Source organism: Hyperoodon ampullatus (assembly GCF_949752795.1).
Source record: "Hyperoodon ampullatus genome assembly, chromosome: 10".
Taxonomy (NCBI): domain Eukaryota; kingdom Metazoa; phylum Chordata; class Mammalia; order Artiodactyla; family Ziphiidae; genus Hyperoodon; species Hyperoodon ampullatus.
In genome coordinates, this window is record NC_136923.1 from 44,080,584 (window position 1) to 44,091,388 (window position 10,805).

The following is a 10,805-nucleotide window of genomic DNA, read 5'->3' on the forward strand; positions in this document are numbered from 1 at the left end:
ATATTAAAAGATGAAAAATTAAAATATTTTAAAAGCTCTGAGGACTCTAGAGATAAAGAGAAAACAGAAACCCTCGGATGAAAGAGAGTGTTGGAACTATCTTTTACCTAAAGGACTTCTGCCATGCCCTCAAGACCTCATGCTGCTGTTTAGATGGCTACACAGAGTATGGAGCAGGAGAGAAAGTCTGGGGGCCCCTAAAGTGGAATATGTAAGAGGAGTCCACTGTGTAAAACTGGAGCATCTAAGGGCTACACCCACAAAGTAAGGTGAACAAGAAATAAAACTGCCTCTAGAAGGAGGCTAGCAGAAACAAATACAAATCCTTTCTGGAGAAATTTCACTCTGATTCAGGCTTCAAGCAATTCCCACAAGTAAGGTTTTAATAAAAATTAGCAGTTCACAATCCAAATCACAAAACGTAGAAAGAAATAAGTCACCATCAGTGAGAGCCAGTCAAAGCAATGGACAACACAAAGATTTTAGGTACTAGAATTATCAGACAGAAAATTTAAGAACTAACAGAAAAAATGGGAGGAAACAATAAACTATAAAGAATGATCTTGGCAAATTTTAAAATGAAACAAATAGAATGTCCACAAATTAAAATATTTAGCAACAGCAAGTAGAAATGTAGTATGCAAGTTATACAGCAGAGTAGACACACAGGCAGAGAAAATTTTAAAACTGGAAGATAAATATAAAGAAATTAAACCAAAGTGCAGCAAAAGAACACAAAATGATGCAAAACAAGTAAGCGGGGTTAAGAGACATGGAGGATAGATTAAGAAAGCCTATTGTAAGTCCAATTAAATGGGCACTTAGGTTATTTCCATATCTTGGTTATTATAAATAAAAATGTACCATCTTTTAAGCTTACAGTTCAATACTGTTAAGTGTTCACATTGTTGTGAGACCAATCTCCAGAACTCTTTTCATTGTGCAAAACTGAAATTCTGCACCTATTAACTCGCTATTCTACCCTCCCCCCGGCCCCTGGCAACCACCATTCCACTTTTTCTCTCTGAATTCACTAGTCATAGGTATCTCATATAAATGGAATCATAAAGTATTTATCTTTTTGTGACTGGCTTATTTCACTTTGCATAGTGTCCAACAATCTCCATTCTTTACTTCTTTTCTTTTATATATATATATACACACAATGGCATATTTCTCAGCCATAAAGAAAGAATGAGATCCTGCCATTTGCGACAACATGAATGGACGCTGAAGGTACGATGCTAAGTGAAATAAGTCAGATGGAGAAAGACAAATACCATATGATTTCATTCACATGTGGAATCTAAAAAAAAAACAAAAACAAAACAAACAAACAAACAATATAAAACAAAACCAAACTCACAGATACAGAGAACTGATTAGTGGTTACTTGAGAGGAAGGGGTATAATAAGTGAAAGGGGTCAATTGTATGGTGATGGATGGTAACTAGACTTGTGATCAGCACCAACACTCCTTCCATGAGAGTTGACTCCACACCATGTTTGCAATTCTTGACAGTTCTGCTTACCATCTGTATGACTATTACTATTTTTATTTAAATCAAGTCAATTTTTAATCTTAAATATATTTTTATAAAAAATCTATAAGTCACTATGACACATTAAAAATTAATAATACTTGCCATAAATAGAAAATAATCCTGAAAAAGCAATATAGCAAAGACAACATGATGTGATTAGACTTAAACATGATAAGCAATGATAAAGAAAAGCCCCTTACCATGGCTCACAGACCTGGCATGGTCTGGCCTTGCCCCCTCCAGCCTCCTGTCCCTTCTTTCTTCCCCTGGCCACAACAGCTTTCTTTCCTGTCCTTAGTGCTCTCCATGCCTCCTGAAGCTACAGGGTATTTGCACATGCTGTCCCCCCCGCACCCCAAAACCCTCTTCCCCACCACCCTCTTAGCGCACTTAAACTCCTTCCAGCCTTTCAAATATCAGTGTAAGATATTTCCTTGGGAATACTTCACAGACGTCCCTGATTGTGCCAAATCCTCCCACTCTCAGGCCTCAGAGCACCGCAAGTCTCTCCTTAGCACGTATCTCAGGGGCAGTTTTCTATTTGTTTATGAGATCGATTAACATCTGTCTTTTCCTCTGGATTCTGTAAATTCCACCAGGGCTATGACCGCTCCTGGTTTTGCTCACCATTAAATTTCCAGTATGGTGCCTGATACATTATAGGCACTCAATGGTATCCACTGAGTGAATGAGTGGATGAATGAATGAGTGAATGAATGATTCTTAGACTGTTGAGACATAAAGTAGTAAAGTCCAGCAATTCCTTGTGGGTGTAACTTTTCTCTTCCTTACTCAACTTCTGTGTTTCCAGTTTGATAATGAGGCATGGGAGACACTACAAGCTTTCTCCAGTGGGGTCAGAACTTCTTCCTGGGACCATGAAGGCATAGCAGGGCATATTGCTCACAGGTTTTGAGAAGCAGAGCTTTCTGAACCTTATGGGTCCTCCAGACACTGCCATTTCCATGTCCATTTTCTGCAGACCTCTGCCATGTCATTCACATGAGACCATGGCAGGCAGGGACTTCAACACGTAAAAATAAACATATAAGGGCTTCTCTGGTGGCGCAGTGGTTGAGAGTCCACCTGCCGATGCAGGGGACGTGGGTTCGTGCCCCGGTTTGGGAGGATCCCACATGCCGCGGAGCGGCTGGGCCCATGAGCCATGGCCGCTGAGCCTGTGCGTCCGGAGCCTGTGCTCCACAACGGGAGAGGCCACAACAGTGAGAGGCCCGCGTACCACAAAAACAAAACAAAACAAAACAAAAAACCATATAACTAATAAAGTTTTAAATGGCCTTCCATGAACCTTTTAAACTTCACCCTTCATAAAACACTTCTCTGCCAATTCTGCATATCATTCCTCCAAAATCTCTTCTAACTTTGTTTCTCCATCTCAATTGCTAATCCCACTCTTATTCTCTGGCATCTGGACCAATATAATTGACCCTTCCAGCCCTGGTCTTCTCTAATCAATTCTCTACACAGTCAAAAATTCATATATGGGCAGGTTGCCTCTTAGCTGAAAAAGCTGAAGTCTCCCAATTCCCTACAAAATTCTTCGAGAATTTCCCAGCAAACATTTAAGATCCTCCTCAGCTTGGTCTAACCTCACCACTCAGCCTATTTCCTTAACGAGAAAGCTGTACTGAGATTTAACCCAGGCCTGCAGCATGCCAACAGCCCAATTCCAGAAGCAAAGTGGTTTTTAAAACATCTTTCCAGGAAGGGAAGTTAATGGGTGAGCAATGCAGCAATACCCAGAACCAGTGCAGGCAACTGTGTACTGTGATCTCAGTCATTAACGGGAGTTAGGAGTCGCAGCTGCTACATGCGCTCACTGCAGGAGCCCAGGCAGGTCACTTCCCTCTCCAAGTCTGCAGTATGGAAACTACAAACTGAACACCATGGGAAAGGCAGGAGGACAAGGAGAGACATGTGAGAGGCTTCAGGTGTCTCTGAACCCAGGAGAGATCTGGGAGCTTTTCAAGTTTCTAGTAGGTGGTTGTGTCTAGCAGGGAGGAGCTCATGGATGGGTAGAGTCAGACACAGAATCTTGTCCTCAGCTTTGATGGGTCAGAAATATCTCATCTATTTAACAAAATAGTCATGACTACTATCCCAGGCAGCCTCTTCCCAACATCAGGATTTCAGGGAAGCCAGGGACTTTTCTGGTGGTCCAGTGGTAAAGAATCCGCCTTCCAATGCAGGGGATGTGGGTTTGATCCCTGGTCAGGGAACTAAGATCCCACATGCCGCGGGGCAACTAAGCCCACATGCCACAACTACTGAGCTTGCGTGCCTCAACTAGAGGGCCCATGCGCCACAACTACAGAGCCCACACACTCTGGAGCCTGTGCACCACAACTAGAGAAGAGAAAATCTGCTGCCACAACTAGAGAGATGCCTGCGCACCGCAACGAAAGATCTCACATGCCTCGACGAAGATCCCGGTGCCACAACTAAGACCCAAGGCAGCCAAATAAAATAAATTAAAAAAAGAATTTCAGGGAAGCCAAATTATTAACCAGATGCCTGCGCACCGCAACGAAAGATCTCACATGCCTCGATGAAGATCCCGGTGCCACAACTAAGACCCAAGGCAGCCAAATAAAATAAATAAATAAAAGAATTTCAGGGAAGCCAAATTATTAACCAGAAGTTTACTCACTAGGGGTGGAAGTAAGCCAAAGGGAATCAGGTAATTGCAGACACATTTTTTTTTATAACCAAAACCTATATAGAGCCTGAAATTTCTGATGCAGTGGAGAACTGGTTTGCCTAAAACCCAGGATGAGATACACCAGAACGCCAGACACAGTGCCTTACTCCCTTGGCTGCAGCTGAACAAACCTTGACATTGGTTTATCGCTGGTCTTCCTTTGTCTATCCTCTCTGTAGACTTCCATCCTTCTGCCTACATCTGTCGGTACACGCCACAGTTTCCAAGGTCACAGTTTATTTTACGTGGCTCCTTATCGTCCTCATTTGGAAAAACCTTAATTTCATCAACCACAAGCCTTCTCTGGGGTTGGACTTTCCATCTATTATGGAAATTCTTATTATCCAGGAATGTCACTTCCTGACCTGATGGCAAATGCAAAGAGTACAGCTGTCTCCCCTTGCACCTTAATTACATTTCCAAGAAGGAGTTCAGAAAAACAGACCTGGAAAATGGCTTACAGTTGGCTCCAACAGGAAGTAGAGCTCTGTCAGCTGAGAAGGACTGAACAAGTAGTAACATTGAAAACCAGGGGGAGCCAGTGCCTCCTGGATGCAGCCTGGTTGTCGTGTCCTTAGAGATCGGTCTTCAGTTTCTCATTTTGCCCCCTTCATCTGTGGCCTCTGGAAAGGGCAGCAGGCCATCTGACTTTGACAGATTTTTGAGGTCAAGTGTCATGGTGGCCATCCCAATACAAAGAAGGAGGCAACATGGCAATCCACAGGGAGAATTCCAGTTCAAAAACCAGGAGGGACAGAGAGTGGCCCCATTCAACCTCAGACTTTCTAGTGAGGGGGATTAATCTGACAGGGAAAGTGAGTTGGCATTAACTCAGAACCACGGGAACAAGCATAAGTCAAAAGTAGAGACTGAGGCCAACATCAAGCCCTGTTTGGAGCTGTTAGGGCTCAAATGCCAAGTGCTCAGGAGGAAATGGTAGTCCTGTTGCCTGCTCTTTTGGGACCACACCTGGATCAGCTCAGGGTGCAGAATTCCTGGAACTTTTAATGAGAGTAAACAACACGTTCCACAAAGCAAGAGGAAATAAGCTTCATTCTCAACAAAGTGCACAAATTGTCCTGGCCCACGAAACATCATTTTTCTTAATGTTTTAATGGCCCTGGGTAAATAGTAGGTGAGCCCCTGACTTAAAGGGAAAAGTCTGAGTTTGTATAATACAGGCCCTTGGAGTTAATAAAAGAGGGCGGGGAGCTGCTTCAAAGCTGCTACTCCTATGTGAACCTAAAGGCAGATGAAAGAACCTTGCGGATTGTTTTGCTGGAACAAACTTAAAGAAAGGTTTCGTTTATCAAGGGAAGGAGATTTCCTTAAAAGTAGGGAATCAGCAGAAATACTGTGGCAAGGCATTATGTGGTTACCTAAAATGTGTCATGCTACACAGTGAAGAAAGTGGATGGTCCAGGAAAGTGTTGGGGCAGGAGAGGGAAACCGGGTCAGGGGCGTGGGCTAGCCTGTAACATTGCTGTGATCTTGGGAAGCCCCTTCTGGGCCATGGTTTCCACATCTGTGAAATGCTATAATGACAGCAACCAGCACTTACTCAGAGCTTCCTCCAATGCCACATGTGTGTTCTAAGCACTTTAGGTGAGTTACTTCTTTCAACTGTTACGATAATCTCATGAGGTAGGAGAAGAAAAAATTCCTAGCTTCTCTTAAAAAATCAGAAAATCTGACTATGTTGGGCACCAGTCCAACGTAGCAGAATAAGCCAGAGCTGAGTAGAAGTCAGGCTGTTCTAAGATGAGGCCATCAGCTGCAGCCCTCACACTCTTCTTGTCCCACTTATTTTGTTCATGGTGCCTGAGTGGCTCTTGCAGCCTGTGGGTCTGTGGCCCCTGGATTAGTTGGTCTCAGTGATTTCTCCTCTACCCTGAGAGTTGATGTTCTTTGCTCCATGTCACCCTGCCCAGAGTGGTCAGGTCACTCATGAATATTCAGGCCTCAGACAAAGGGTATAGAAGATTAGGCTCCCTCAGTTGAGGACTCCTAAGAAGCAGGAATATTGGGGACTGAGGAAGGGCACTTCTGTGCCCTATGACATAGAGTTTCAGTGGACACCGGGCCCTCTGCAGCCTGCCCTCCCCTGTGCCAGAAGCTTGAGTCTCACTTGAATGGAGAAAGGAAGTAATGGAGGAATGAACAAGGACATTCTGAAACCCCCAGGGACTGTATCAGGACGAATGAGGACCTGCCCATCCTAGGAGCAAGACAAGGTAATTACTTAACCTCTCTGTGCCTCAGTTTCCTCACCTATGAGTTAAATAATAGCACCTACCTTACAGGGAGGTTGTGAGAAACAGAGTAAGAACCCCTTTGGGTTGCTAAGGACTCTATAAAGTTTCTGATTCTAGTCCTTTGGCCATCATGACTCACCAGTGGTTTCTTGAAAGAACGATCTCTCTCTATTTAAAAAACAAAACCACTTTCTCGGCTTAAGCTAAGCTTGTCTTGTGTTTTACCCATCAGGAAGTTAGAGACAGAAATTACTTAGAGATAAACTTACAGATTACAAGTCCTTCAGTTCTATGTGCTTTTTCAAATGTTCTCTTTCTAAATGGGCCTCTGGTGAAGATAATGATCGGTTCACTGATTTGTTCCCAGGAGAATGGGGTAAAATGAAGTCCTGTTCATCACATTTTTAATTCTTTTTTGTCCAATTACTTTGGAAAGGTTTCTACACCAGTTATCCTTCTCCAAGCTCTCCCTCTTTCACCCCACCTGCGACACCTCCTCAACTGCCAGGCCATAGGAGGAATCACAGAGCGGTCTTGCTCTATGACCAGCAGGTCCTTTTCAATAAGAGCTCTCTCAGACCATATTCTCCAAGTTGGGTTTACTCATTCTTCAACTGAGGTCCCTCCAGAGGGGCAGATGCTATGTCCAGCTGGAGACCAGTATGTTCACAGCTGCCTGTTATCTGCCTCTTCTTGGCTCTTCAACATTGTCTTCAATCAAATGAACCCACCCCCACCTCTGTCTTCCATAATTGCTATTTTATTTTATTTTTTAACAATTCATACATTTATTTATACAGAAATATTTAATGAATACCTACTATGTTCCAGAAACTGTTCTAGGCATTGAGGATGGTACAATAGCAAGACAGACCAATTTTCTTTCCTAATGGAGCTTGCAATTTTGCAGTAAGAATATGGTAAATAGGCAAATGAATAGCTAATTAAGAAAACTACAGATTGTGATTTGTATGTCATCAACTATTGGTTTATATATTGACATTTACGTGTGCGTATATGTAGATATTGATATATACATGTATATACCTATATATCTATATTGATGTATATATGTGTATCTCTATCTATCTATCCATCTATCTAAAATCACACTGAGTTATCACACTAGCTTGTTAAGCACTGTTCACTCCTTTTACAGATGAGGCTCAGAGAGGTTAAAGAACTTTGTCAAGGTCATACAGATAATAAAGATCAAAGCCAAGATTTGAACCCAGACAGTATGACACCAGGGCAGTGCTCGTTCTATGATTTCACCAAGCTGTACTACTGAGCTCTCTGGCAGGGTGGAGAAGTGGGAAATAAGAGGGAAAGGGATTGGTTGGTAATGATGAGAGTGAACCAGAAATGACTGACAAGAGGAGCAAAAGGTTATGAAGTCCAAAAGGGGAAGGAGGTCCTAACTTGGAAAATAGGAGGAGGGTTTTCAATTTTCCTGGAGGATTTCCAGAATATCAAGACAGGGAAGGCAATGTGGGCAGACAGTAGGCTCTGATCAAGTTCTTATCAGTATTCTACTGGGAAAGTATAGTTTAGCTTTTCCTTGTGAGCTTCTATTTTAAGATGGTGTTGGTCTTGATGATAATTATTCTCTTATTCCTAATTAAGTTTCTGGGTCCCTCATAGAGGGACATAGTAAGTTTTCCATTAATTGTTACCGTAATTGCTATTTTAAATTGGAAAAAGTTGGTTTCTGTTGCTTGCAACCCAAGAACTCTAGCTCTAATACAGTACCTCAGTGGTGAGAACAAGGGAATAGATGGTAAAAGAGAAGTGTTTATATCTGAATTTCAAAATGGTGACAGCAGAGCATTAAACCAAGCTTGATCTCTCCTAGGTGAGGGCCCTGTGTGACTGCATGGGTTGCACACACGTGAAGCCAGCACTGCCTACCTGTTACTTCCCATGACTGCACAGCCCCAATGCCTGCTATTGACATTCATGCAGCCAGTCTCCCTACATGTCCCCTCCAGCCCTGGGCAGAGCCACACAGGACTCTGAAGGAACAATACTCTTCCTTGTCTTACTGTCTGTCTCTCACTCTCTGAGCCTAGGAAATTTCATCTTCCCACCACCACCACCACCCTCCTCACCCCTGTCCAGGGACATGTCCTGTGGTCCCCATCATCAACGTTTCTGGCCTAACCCATCCCTCCTTCTTAGAGTTCTCTTCCTGTCTTGGGCAGCAGTGGTATCCCCACAGCTCATACCTGACCTCATGGATCACCTTCCAGTCCCTTTCTGTCTTGGGTGGTCCTCACACACTCCTCTCACCTCAGCCCAGCCCTTCTCCATCTCCCACCATCACTCTCAAGGCCCTCTCCCATTTCTCCCTCCAAGGTCACCAAGCTTCCGCCCCACAAAAGAGTTCTGCCTGCAGCTTGGTAATATTCCAATCCCTTATCATAATCCTGCTCAGAGTTGTACAGGACAGCTACATTTTAAAGATATTTTGTACAAAAAGATACATGCACCCCTATGTTCATAGCAGCACTATTCACAATAGCCAAGACATGGAAACAACCTAAATGTCCAGTGACAGATGAATGGATAAAGAAGATGTGGTACATATATTCAATGGAATATTACTCAGTCATAAAAAATAATGAAATAATGCCATCTGCAGCAAGGTGGATGGATCTAGAGATTATCATACTGAGTGAAGTAAGTCAGAAAGAGAAAAACAAATACCATATGATATCATTTATATATGGAATCTAAAATATTTGCACAAACAAACCTATCTACTAAGCAGAAACAGACACACAAACATAGAGAACAGACTTGTGGTTGCCAAGGGAGGGGGTAGGGGAGGGATGGACTGGGAATTTGGGATTAGGAGATGCAAACTATTACGTATATTGATAGAATGGCTAAACAACAAGGTCCTACTGCATAGCACAGGGAACTATATTTAATATCCTGGGATAAATCATAATGGAAAGAATATAAAAAAGAATTATATATGTGTATAACTGAGTCACTTTGCTGTATAGCAGAAACTAACACAACATTGTAAATCAACTATACTTCAATAAAAAAAATTTTAATATATTTTATACGTGACAAAAGACATCTAAAAGTTTATTTATTTTGTAATAAATACTTTTATCAATGAGAAAACAGAAATTTGGATGGGTGAGGTAACTTTTCCAAGGTCACACAGCTAGTTAGTGGCAAAGCCAAGGCAGGATTCCAGCACCTGCTGACTTCAACTACAACTCCTATGTAATTAGGGATTAATGGGGTCATAAAGAAATGAGGACATAAAGGAATAAGACAGCACTGTGGTTTTTAAAAACAATGGCTACATATTCTTCAGCATTAGTGGGAGGTGGGGTCTGTGTTCCTCCCCTTGAGTTTGAGCAGGCCTGTGGCTACTTTGACCAATAGACTGGAGTGGAAGAGATACTAGGTCATAAAAGGTCTACCTGGTTCTCTTGGGAGGCTCACTCTGAGGAAAGCCAGCCTCCACAGAAGAGTACCAAATACCCTGAGACTGTCATGCTAGAGAAGACACATGTGGTGCTCTGGTCAACAGCCCCAGCTTAGCTCCCAGCTGACAGCCAACATCAGCTGCCAGCCATGTGATGAGCAATCCTGGATGTCCAGCCAACTGGACCCTTAGAAGATGCCAGCCTCCAGCTGTCAAGTGACTCCCTGCTATATGTCTTCCCAGCTGAGGCCCCAGACATCATGGAGCAGACAAGCCATCCTCATTGTTGCCCTGCCTGAATTCCTGACCCACAAGATCTGTGAATATAATAAAATGGTTTTTGGAAGACAAGTCAGTTTTGGGATGATTTGTTATGCAGCAGTAAATGGAACAGACCCGTACAACCCATGCATCTGTCCACTAATATTTAAGTCATAAATTTCACATGACTTCTTCTAACAGCTTTTCAGAATTCTCCTAGCAGGCACTGAGAAGGTGCCACTTTCAGAGAATATGCTTAGAGAGAGCAGGGCTCCCCCACCTCCTCATCCACACTCCTCACTTCAGCGAGGTCTACTTTCTGAAAGTAGAGAAGCTGTGGTGTTAACTCCAGTGCCATGTTAACCCCTCTGAAGTTCCATTCCTCCTCTCTAAAATGAGAGATGGAGAATAATTCTCACTTCATAGATCTGATGGATGATCCAGGAAAGCGAAGCTGTAAATCTGCTCTGGGAATGCTTCAGCACACTCTAAAGATAATCATGAAGGCCACCTATAGCCTGTTTCCCCCTCTGCCCACTCCACAGCCCCTTTCCTTGTCTTCATGACTG